The sequence below is a fragment of the Amphimedon queenslandica genome, unplaced genomic scaffold, assembly GCF_000090795.2.
Source record: "Amphimedon queenslandica unplaced genomic scaffold, v1.1 AMPQUscaffold_12970, whole genome shotgun sequence".
Taxonomy (NCBI): domain Eukaryota; kingdom Metazoa; phylum Porifera; class Demospongiae; order Haplosclerida; family Niphatidae; genus Amphimedon; species Amphimedon queenslandica.
In genome coordinates, this window is record NW_003546794.1 from 33,322 (window position 1) to 46,112 (window position 12,791).

The 12,791-nt window shown below is 36.5% G+C and overlaps 1 long non-coding RNA gene across 1 annotated transcript; it reads left to right on the top strand.

Moving 5' to 3' along the window:
• The first annotated feature begins 10,731 nt into the window (after nt 1–10,731).
• Nucleotides 10,732–11,055, top strand: LOC109586000 (uncharacterized). Its single transcript, XR_002186768.1, has 2 exons — nt 10,732–10,824; nt 10,869–11,055. It is a non-coding gene; the product is annotated as an uncharacterized LOC109586000 (long non-coding RNA).
• Nucleotides 11,056–12,791: the final 1,736 nt, after the last annotated feature.

Consider the following 12,791-nt stretch of genomic DNA (forward strand, 5'->3'; position numbering starts at 1 on the left):
AACCTATTACAACCATAAAAATTACTACTGTGGAATTAATGACATACCTGATAGTAATAGGCATGGTCACGCTTCAACTCCACTCTACCATCTTTCTCCTCAAGACAGAATCTGGAATCTTGATTTGCCTCTTGGATGGAATCAGTCTTGTGGCAGTATGGGCACTAAAGAAATATATCAGTGTTAGTGATTAGAACTAGTCAATCCACATAATTATACACACAGATGTACGTCTATGTACTTAACCAGCATACTCACCTTCACTTCGCATACACCCTCTCCACGACAGACAAAAGACAAAGGCATCTGGTGATGCACCAATAAAACTGTAGTCCTGATTGATAAAGAAGCCAGAGCTTTCAACCTATTGCAAGTGAAAGTGATTGATAATACATATCATATTTCACATACTGTAAATCCCTGGTGTGAATTTTTTGATATGGATTCATAGTGGAGTATGGCAATCTTTTCATGTTCATACCCCCATGACGTTGCACTACTAGTAGCAATGTTAGCTTAACAAGCATAACAGTGTAAAAATAGTCCTATAATAGATTTCACCACCTTGCAAGTACAACTTGGTCATGATTAAGACTTATAGAGGTTCTCTCGACCTTCAAATGCTTCTAGAGAAGTCTTTAGACAGTATCTCTATGTTCTCTTGTTGTTAGAAAGCTCTTAACTTTGTCCCTTGTGTAAGCCGCCATTTTGTTTGCCGTGGCCACACCCAGTCACGTAAAAGAGTGTGGGCGGGTGGTTTCTAAGGCTTGTTATTTCTCCAATACAACATGTATAGAAGAAATGTAAGTGTGGACATACAAATATATATAGATAGCGTGACGGTGAAATCAATTATAGGAACGACCTGGGGGCTTCGCCCCCAGGTCGTTAAAAAGTTTAAACAGCTGAAATTTTAACAATTTTTTTCCTTGGATATATCTTGGCAGAAGTATTTCATAAATAAAATATGACTGCGAAAGGTGCTATGGCTTTTAAGTTCTCGACCTTCTTAGTTGCAGTCAAATGTCTGAATCCGCATACACAATTTCTAATTAAGCGATGCACAAAATATTTTTATACTTTTAAATTTAATTTTATAAAAAATTGGAAAAGTGGCTGCTCCCTCCTTGGATTATGAAACATCAGACAGCTCTAACTCTTAAAAAATGGAGAACATTTTAATAAAATTTAAGATAAACACAAAAAATGGAGAAAATTTTAATAAAATTTAAGATAAACACGAGTGTGTTTGACTTGGTTGGAATGAAATTTTTTGGCGCATAAGATGCTTGACCTCATTTTGGCACAAAACTATGTGACTGGCATGCCTATATAGTCTGATTTAAGTCCCCGGTTTCACACTAGTACTGCTGGGGCTGTGTAGAAAGGACACACGTGGGTGGGTAGCTTAAAGTAAGCATGACAATTAATCAGTTAAGTATCTGCCTTCACACTTATGCCCTGTGTTATGTTATTATACACGTCAGGGAAGCACCACCCATTTACTTCCAGTTATTATATATAATGGGCATCATAACTAATCACAACTCAATTTTTCGCTTATATCATAAAGAGGGGCTAGCCATACATTTGATTTTGTAGTGTTAGAGTAATGGATCACATTAGTGGCATTTTCCTCAGATTACAATTGAATTTTTTCGTTTTATAGTCCACATTTGTCATTAAGAATGTTCATTGTTTGGATTGTTGATGGGATGAAGGTGATGTTTGAGTTCTATGATGATGGAGGAAAATTGAAACTCAATTTAGCTGGGATTGATCAGATTGCTAACAAGAGTCTTGTTCAGGATTACCTAAATCTCGTAGGACTTGTCCCTAATTTTAGAAGAACTGTTACCATTGATAGAATTGACTGGAATTCTGACAAATTTAATGTTATGTTTAATTAACAATCAATATTAGGTTTCAATTAATATAACTAGTTGAGCTTCATGGTTCATTTGTTTAAAAAGAGAAGTATGGTATAATTGTATCATTAAGATGTTTCATAGTGTTATGCCACACAATTAATAGAAAAAAGATTAAATAATATTCATTAACAAGTTATGACACTATTAATAAGTCACCGTTATCAATATCCTCCACAAAGTTGAAATGACACTCCTCATCTTCATCATCGTAAGCTACTGCAAACTCCTGTGTTTCTGGATTATAGTTCATAACTTCCCCTTCATACCACATCAGTTCACCACTTTCATCTTCAAACATGTGGTTAATTCTGTGTCCAACAAGACAGCACGGGTTAGTTAGCACTTCTTGCAGTGTTCACTTTTCTACAGCCTGAAGGTCTGTCAAAAATCCAAACCAACACTCCTGCTTGCCATTAAATGTCAGCAAGCAACAGGATTCTCAATGAGTATCATTGGCCGGTGGCATTAAGATCACTCAGGTCTTCCTCAAAAGCTGTTATTTCTGAAAATGAATTGTTACAGATGTGTGGATCAACCTTTGCTGATGGAGCATCACTGACATTTCTGCCATTAGGAACGACAGCTAGATGGATGGTTGAGATGATTTCGTCAGCATATTGAATAATCTGTTGTTTAGTTGATTCCACTACATCAAGTAGCCAAGTCTGCCCATGTACATGAGGCCTGCCATAATGTTGCCACTCAAATCACATCCAATAGTCTGAGGCTGCAAGTATATTAACATAGTACCCTTCCACCAACTGCTGCCTTCTGCAACAGAAGATAAAATCAGCTAGACAAGGATTATAAAGAACTGCTTATACAAAGCCTGCTTATGCTCTGGATTAGGGAGTTGAGTCACAGATCAGCAGGATTGAGTGAAGATGATAGGCATTCCTAGAGTTTTAATTGTATCAATGGGACGATTCCTCTAACTAAAGCAGTACTATCCCTGAGATCATTAAAAGTGGGGTGAGCTTTACCAGGAATTTGATTGATATGAATTCAGTCCATTTCATTTGCAAGCCTTTCCATCTCAGTATTGAGATGAATGTAGGTTATTTCGCAAACCTTCCATTATCGTACTTGATAAGATGAGCAAAGTAGTTGCCAACTGTGATTGAATAAGTATGTGTGGCATTAAGGTCATCAGCACCAAATAGATATCAATTCCACGTATTTGTCAGGAAAACTTTTTATGTTTTTCATTATTGTCTATTATTATTATTATTGTTATTAATTGAATAAAAATAGTTATTGGTACCGTCAATATTGGTGGGGTGTGTTGTGGCTGTGTTAGTTGCATAAATGTCATGCGTAATCATTATGTCCGATTTGTTGATGTCAGCCTTTTCCATGTACTATGTTGTTTGACTATGCCGTACTTATAAAGTATTGACACCATACTGCGGACAAAATTTGTCTAGTATTGCTGAACCTAGTAATATTGATGAGCCCTACACTGTTGTAGAGAAATGTTCTTTTGATAATGCCACAGTTGGTCATAGTCCACAAAGGGTAGCATTTGTTTTTTTAAGGAACAAAATTGCTGGTAGCTGACAGCACTCACATAAGTTACCTCAACGTGTGTTAGAACTCCCATGTTCTCTCACATTTCATGCGGATCAAGGGACTCTCTAAAGTACAAAACCTGATGAAAGATACTAATGTAGATATACCTCTGGCTGTTGCTAAAGACTGTTACAATACACAAACCATTAAAAAAAGCCTAAGGTTGAAGATAATGATAGCAATACTATTGTTGCTGAATCTGTGGCAACTGGAAGTCTTTATGACTGCTAAAAAGCGGTGGGTGATAGTGACACAAGTTGCTAATAATCAATCTTTCATCCTTACAATAGCAGAAATAATAATATGACATTCACAAAATTATCTTCATGAGACATATTTCAGTATCATAACAGCTGTTGCTACGCCAGTTTCCAAACACAAAAGGGTGTCAAAATTTACTGCTCATTGAATAAAATTACTTTTTGATCAAAGCAATCGCTTGATTGTATGATGTAACCTCTGACAAAACGTAAACATGTTGAGATTTATGATTCTCTTTATACAACTTCCACTACTAAAACCTTTTCTCTTATTGGGAACCTTTTTCAACCATTTGCCAGGTAAAAATTTTTGTAATGATAACTAAACGTGAAGTAGCAGCATCGTTTACCATTGGAAAATATCAAAGTATGGCCCATCATCAGATAAAGACATGACCCCACTTCTTTCAGCAATTTTGAGAAGAAAGAGGAGACAATTATGGGTAAAGCCAATGTTATAAAATAGAAAGGAACACTGAGACTATTACAAATTACTTTAAGTAAGTAATTCTGAGAAACATTTCAGGCATTGCAGGATGACTAACGAGTCATTTGACTTTAAATTGTCGAAGGTAATAATTGTGTGAGTGTTTTTCTAGATATTTAACTATTGTCATGTTAGATTAGCCCATTGAGCCATTGATCACACAATAGCTCTAAAAGAAGTAATGTGTCAGCTGCTGAAAGGTTAGTAGTAACATTTTGTTATCTAGCAACTGGAGGTACACCTTAGTAATGCTTATCAATTTATTCTAATTATGCACTTTTTGTAGGTTTCTCTATCATTTGCTTTTCATTTAGCTCGTTCATCAGTCATCAGTCTCAAGTATCAAGAAAACTTGTGAGGCTAGTTTACTATGTACATACTAGAGCCTGTACATAATAATCCAGACCTAACAGCAATGCAGTACTGGAGTGTAGTGAGCCAGCTATACCCACAGCTTTCTCAAACTGCTGTGGAATTACTCTATATTGGTACAGAAAGTGTAGATGCTTTAGTAAATTAAGAAAGCGACAGCATCCTACAAAATCATCAATGTCTGCTGAAGTTCTTCGAATGAACATGACACTTAACTTTAATCAAGACATGCAGAAACACCTTGTTATTATTAATTATGTAAAGTGTGAACTGTAACTTTTTGAGTCAGAACGTTTTGTGAATTTTTTTGTTCAGTATTTGAATCCAATTTTGGGATTACAATGACACTTTAACCCAACTTAACTACTTTCGTGTCAGACTTTGTCTAAGAACCAATTTTCAGACTGTTGAGAATTTCTGAATATTCTGTGTCTCCTCTTTGTCTCATATTCTGAGTTAGTTCTAATAGTGTGAACTTATCCCTCCACAAGTGTGTTCAGCCATGATTATAGCCTCTGCCATTTTGAAATACAATTTTGTCCCTCACTGCTGGCAACTGAAAGAAGTCACCTACTGCATTGACATTTATTCCTCCAAAGAGAACCTCATTGTGATTGTTCCTTTAATTTCAGTTAGCCTCTTGTGAATGAAGGATATTGTTAAGTATGAGACCATACTTATGTATTATTATAGTGTTGACATATTTCCAGGATTGTCTTAGTTCCTTTAATCTCTTAGCTTCAAGCTTTCTATAGGTAGTGGAGTTTCCATGCTCTACAGGAAGATTGAGAGCCTGGTGAATAGTTAATCTATCAATATTAAAGGCTGCAACACCAGTTGGTGCCATTAAAATGCAAGCATTTCCAGCACCAATATGCTAATTGTTCTTTGATGACACTTATTACATGGCTTTTACTCGTTCAAGCACCACCTTTTATAAACATATTAAAAGGGCTGGGCATTGACTCTCTTGTCCTCATTTGAAACTCACGTACTGCTCTTGAATAATCAAGGACCTTCTCATAAGGGACTCTCTTGGAATCATTAAGACTTGCTATCCTTGCTTCACAATCTGAGTCTGAAAAGTGACGCCTTGAGATTGAGTCTAGAGTCAATGCATCTTCTACGTCACCAATATTTTGACCGCATAGATTTTGATGATCAATATTACCATCAGCTAGTGATGCGACTACATTATCAAGATATAACACAAGGTCATATATTGAATCATGACCATCACCTTCATTATTATTTTCTAAATTTACATGCAAAGTACAAGGAGTAACTGGAGTGTACACAGCATCGCCACATTGATTTAGTACAAATAATTGCTGTCGCACTTTGTACTTCATCAGCAAAAGAGGAGTGTTGTTCTGTACTTAATACTTGTAATTTTTTTTATTTGCAACAAATGATGCTTGAGCAGAGCCATGATTTCTGATTAAATCAAGAGTCTCATTTCTCCATGGGAGATAAAGAAAGATTACCTGATAATAGTAACTATCACCATGAGGCTCCTGTGTTATTGTAGGTAGTCTCAAGCACGCTTCCTTTCTTAGATATATCTTTCCTAGACCATTCTTTAGTTGATATCTAGGTTGGGCACCAGAAGTTGTTGGTTCATAATTTTTATCTGTAACGTTGTCCCATACAGGAAAGTGTGCTACACTCATACTGTCAAATGGTTCTCCATCAGGACAAGATTGATATCTCTCTAATGAACCAGGATTGAAGACAAATGAACCAGGATTGAAGACATCATCTTCAGTACTCATAGCTCTTAGCTCTCTATTTGACTTAATGAGTGTTCCTCTTTTCTGTGGTCTTTTTGTATTTATGAATACATACGATTGACTAGAGCCTCTTAAATGTAAGCCAGTAGTACAAAATACTGCCTCTGGAGCACCAAAGATCCTGTGACACTTCAAAGTGTTTCCAATTTTCAAAAGTTTTTGTTTCTTCCTACAATTTACTGGCAATTCATTGAGCTTTCTTGCTATCTGTTGTTTCATCTGTTCTGGCTCATCTTTACACATATAATGGAATACATACTTTTCTGCTCCATTGACATGTCCTACTACTGAATATCCATGTTAGCTTTCCATTCTTTTAGTAGGTCAGGATTGTATGGATATATCATCTCAGCACCTGCTTCACATTTCAGTATGTAGCAATGAGCTTTTTTTTCAACGTCAACATTTCTTTAAAGACGAGTTGTGTCAATTGGCCTGTTTGGGTAATCAAAGCAGCAGCGATTACGTCCATTTTTTCTACATGTTTGGGTATGATTATGCTTTTGTAATCGCAATAAACCTTTTAAATCATGATCTTTTGGTACTAACATATTTATCCGACATATTTATCAATGAAACATGTAGCTTTCCTTCTACCTTTTACTTTCTTAATATCTGGTGCATCTTCTTCCACCATAGCCTATATATATGAGGTGAGCCTCTTCGTTGAAACTTAACTCTCCAAAAGTAGTCTTTTATTTTACCTATAGGCTTACTAGCACCATTTAATATATATGATTCATTAAAGCTTGAAAGTGATGAGAGAAATGATGTGCTACTATCACTGGGTAGCTACTTAGCATTCTTCTACGTTCTGAAGTAGACAGCTCTTTTACTTCATTATCACTCAGATTCTCTCCATCACATTTTGCAAGTACACATTAAATCAAACCAATTCATATCATCTGCACATAATGTGATAAAGAAAGTAGGTGGACCTATTGTTCTAAACATGGCAAACAAATCAAGCTTTGCTTCATTCCAGTAAGCTGGGAACCATGTATATTACTCATTAATGCATATAAATTTTGTAAAGGCTCTGAGTTTTCATTTCAATCTCCATTTAATAATTCTCCAGCTATGATACATCCTGTGCTACCCAATGATGATGATCTCATTCGCATTGCGATTGATACAGAATCACGTAATCTCATCTTTTCAAGTAAATTTGCTCCATAGTATATATGGAATATTACTAGACCAGCAATTATCCTCATTAAGTAAACGTGATTGAATATAATCAGTAAATGTTATTGGTGGGTCTCTTGCTGCATGAAGACCATTGACTCGATTCAGAAACAGACATGGAAATGCCGTTTCTTCCGCACTACTATCTTCATTTAAATGTATTGGCTGGCCACTTACCCAAGGAAGCTGATGCACTTGGTTATTATGATTTATTTCTAATAAAGTCAAAGGCCTTTAAATTTGGTAGTGTATGATCTGTTCTGACTACTGAACATTGAAATTGGAGAGGTTTAATGCTAGTACTTTGCTCAGGTTCATTATTACTGTCAGAACAGTCATTGTTATCTATAACAGATTCATCAATATTCAAAATGACTATATAAATTATTATCTTTTACCCACCTGAGGACATCAACAACGAATCGCTTCATCACTACAAATAGGTTTCTAGTACTAGTAGATGTGCTTGATAGTGCTGTGTTAGCACAAGCACTGTTTGTACTGGTAATAGCTCTTGCACTCTCAGGCCCAATACTTGTACTGGCTGTTTGATCACAAGCTGGAACAGAGACTGTAGTGCCTGTGCTTTTTGGTGGCTTGACTAACACAACTGCATCACTATTTAGTGCCACAGGGAAAGGAATTAAATACTTCAGACACATTTGCAGGAAAATTAATGGTCTGGCCAGCCAATGCTCTTTGACCCAATTGCAACACCATTAGCTTCATAAAGGCTTGCTCTCTTAAAATTAGTCTTTGTTCCATTGTGTTTTATCAACATATGCATATTATTTATTGTAGCAAATGGAGGGATTTTTCCTTTCTTTATAAAAGCCATACATCTACTACAAACATAAACACTACCATCTACATCTTCATTAGACAATAAGGCTAATAATTGTGTATCATTAATACATGCATGATAATGCTGTTGTAATACGTCATACACTTTACTCACGTTAACCATTGATACACCTATTCGGTAGCACAGACGTTCACATGTACAGCATATGCTCATCGGAGATAGTCTTATTTCTTTTTGAAATTTTTCAAGGTCCTTCCTTGATAACTATTGCTGATGTAAATTTTCTTGTGAGGAAGCCAGAGGTGGTTGAATAGCCAACAATTCTCTATGATATTCCTACATTCTTCGATTTCGCAAGGCTTTTTGTTCATCAGATTTTGAGGCTCTTCTTTCTTGAGCTGTTACATGTATGGTCAAGAGACGTGATTCTCTTTCAGAATCAGATTTATTGGCACGTCATTTTTGTGATCTTTCTTTTAGGTCAGTAAGACATGCTATTCTTTAAGAATCAGATTCATTGAGACCTTTGCTCAGATCTCTCTCTTAGGTCAGTGACACGTGCTTTTCTTTGAGCCTCTGACTCATTAGCACATCTTTTCTGAGATCTTAGTCTTTTATTATTAGGCGAGAGTCTCTTCTAGCTGAAGATTCATTGTCAAAGGATCTCCTCATTCTTGCTGATTCTCTCATCTGTCTCAACCTTCTTCTCTTTTTACCAGAGACTCTTTTCATCTCTGTTGCTGTTTCTTTTCTCTATAATACTCAATGCACCTCTTTTTGCTGTTGGTAACATCTTGTAGTGGTACATGCTGCTTAAGGCCCCAGAATGAGTCACTCATCTTTTGCTTTTAGTATGGCAATGCTGTTGTGTGTGCATTTTCTTGGTTTGTGGACTCTAACATCCATCGGGGTAATATTCCCTTCTTAGGTACTCATTGCTCAGAAGTTTCCATCTTCGAAAAGTATTGAAACTGCATCTTAAAATTCTTGTAGCCTAGTTATAAAGATTTTCAATTAAGGCATGGTGTGTTTTGATTGGTCAGATTTAATTATTATTTTAATTGATAGACACCTTTATTATTATTGGCTGATTTGGCTCCTTAATTATTAATTAATACAGCTGCAGTGACTGATTTGAATAGTAGTAGTAGTAGTACTAGACTAAAGTCAGTTACTATGGCAGATCAAAATGAAGCCAACACTCAACTTGACAATAATCTTGATAATAGTGATGTAATGAAATATGAATGATTGATGTAATAATTAAAATTAAGTTATATATAAATCTTTAATATAATGGGACGACAATCTCTGAGCCTGAATCTCCAAATCCAGTTATTCCATTTGATGTAAGACCACCACTACCACCCCGAGGAGAGGGAAGACCACCACCTCCCATACCACCACCAAGGCGTCATGAGCATCCTGATGGGGAGCAGAGGGGATTGGGAGCTGACAGTGGAGGTCGTGGTTGAGGTGCAACAGGGAGAGGAGGTGGTGGCAGAGGTGACGGCAGGGGCCCTGGCAGAGGTGACAGCAGAGGCCCTGGCAGAGGTGATGGGCACGGGCCTGACCATGACAGAGGTGGCTGTGGAGGGAGACCAGGGGTAGGAAGAGGCTGAGGAGGAGAAAGAGGCCGAGGATCAGGAGATAGTGGAAGGCCAGAATGGGCCGTAAGAGAAAGGTGGCAATGGGGCAGCATTTTGGTAGCTCATGGCAAAGAAGTAGAAGGGGATGGTGGCAGGGACAGCAAACAGTAAATAGCCAAATAGAAAGGCTTTTAGATACAATAGAACTTATTATTGTCAACAATAACAACCACTGAACAAATAATATTATTATCAAATATAAACTGTATGTAACACTTACTTATTTACCAATTATATAACCCAGAATATATCTACGGCTAAGTCAAGTTCGCCATTTAACCCTTTAACACCGAAATTAATTTTGGAATAAAATTTATTTTCTGGTGGTACTAGTTGAGCAATGCATATCTCTCAAGATCTTGTCCTGCGAGACTTGAAACTTGCTAGCAGCCTTTATGGGATGTTCATCCTTAGATAGAGGAAGTATAATAGTAAATGAAGCGGCATAAAGCAATGCAGCATCTATTGTAAAGATGCTCACCGCTTTTCTCAAATACACGGACTTGGCGAAGGGAAAGAGAGAGTTGTATCATGTAAAGCAGGACCTAGTAGGCAGGATATGAAAGAATGAAGAGGCAGAAGTCAGTGGAGAAGATGCTACGAGTAGAAACACCACTGTGACTGGTCGAGAAGCCATGGTTGCTAAGCCGTTGCTAAGCAAAATGTGGCCACACCTACCGCTTTTCTCCATTGAAATGTTAGGCAAAGCAGCTCTCTCGAGTCGCTCGCCTTTTCTACTCACTTCTAGAGGATTTCACAAGCCAAAGGTAAGTCTAAACATTCTGTCTTTTGTTGTTGTGTCATTTTTTAGGTGACTTACCTCGGCCGCTGATCATTTTGAACAGTTTGGGTCGCGCTACTGGACTTTTCTACCTATATACTCTGTTTTTCGTCTTTGACAATGTTATATATGTTAGAGAGATGAAAGGAGAACCTTTTAAAGCTATCTAGAATGTTATATTTCCATAAATAAAAAAGAAAATAACAATTATACTACACCCCCTCATGATATTGACGTACAAGTACGTCTATCGGTGTTAAAGGGTTAAGGCATGTGTGATGGCTTGACTAGTGGATCATAGGTTTCAACTATGAATTCAGTATGTGATATCTTCCTTAGCTTATATTCCAGAGTTTCAGCTATTATGCATGGTGACAAAGCATAATATTTAATTATAATTTTACCTCTTGCATTTGACAGCTATCATTAGTTGGTATTAGCCCCTTCTAGTGTGACTGATGTCAAATCTATTGCGTTAATTTGCTGCTAGAAAGTTGTCCTGATACATCATCCAAATACAGTTCAGACTGGCCATTCTGTTTCTTTTACCACAACCAATTGACGTAGGCATGTGGGCGGATAGTTGCTAAGGTTGTTATTTCTCCCATACAACGTGTACAGAAGAAATGTAAGTGTGGTCATACAAATATATATATACAAACATTGAAACATTGCACATGGGTAAAAACAATCTTAGGAACAACATGGGGGCTACGCCCCCAGGTCGTTAACACTATTGTGCGCCTTTCCTTGTGACTTGATGTTAAGGTACAACGGGCTGAACGCACAATTTAGTTTTCGGAACACAAATTGTTTGCTTTATACTTTTTCTACAATATATAATTTTTTCAAATTTTTTCTCAAAAGTGAGCTGCAATAAACTTTACTAAACTTTTTAAAATGGTTGAAAACGGAGTAAAGAATTCTTGAACATAATGAGAGTACTTTAATTTTTAGTAATATGATTGTTTTTATAATATTATTTTCTATTGACGTATGTTCCATCACTTGGCAAAAGTTCTTTAAGTTTTGCAAAATTGGCTGCAATCTCTCATAGAGTTTTGTTCACTTTCAAACATCAGTGTGTCACAAAAGGATTTATTGTATACAAACTTGATTGAGTGTTTGCCTTCATTATGCGACGATTGCAAGCTTCAGAGCTTCGTTAAGCCTGCATTCACCACATGAAACTGCTAAATAAACAATAGTTAGGAAATACATACTGGTGGCCATTTTTATTAATGGTTTGACTAATATGACATCATAACATAACCCCACCTTGCATTAATTTTTCCTGCCAGTTTTATAATATACAGAGGTAGCCAGAAATGACACAAGATCAATAATGGCGTATAAAGTACGAAAAGTGATGCAGGAATTTTCTTTAATATTTAAAGTTCAATGATCTATAACTTCTAAACAGTGCAAGGTAAAATTTTAAAAATAGCACAAGTTGTACAACTTTTTCAATGCTATAAAATGGCAGCAATTAAAAAAATATTAAAATTTCATCCAAAAGTACCTTAAATGTGGCACAATTTCTGGTTGCACAACCAATTGACAAGGATTAAATCAGGCTCATCGAAGCCATTCACAATTTGAATGAAAGTGATAGTAAACATTGCCATATCTTGTAATTGGAAATGAAGAGCCCTAAGGAAAAAATACATGCCATTCTTGATGTTTTAAGCACATATCATCAGGAGGTGAAGCTGTTTTGTGCATTTGTTTCAATCAACACCCAACACATGTACTGATGTTGCCTGATAATTTACAAAGTCATACAGGCGAATATTGCAGTTGCGATGAGCTAGGACTATGCCAAACTAATTCTGGTTGGTACAGGATGTGTGGTGTTTGATCATAATTCTGAGAAAAATAAGTATTGTTTAGTGGTGGCTGATTGGTTAGTAATGGATGTGATGAGCCAACAATAGCATCAGAAGGTGCCAC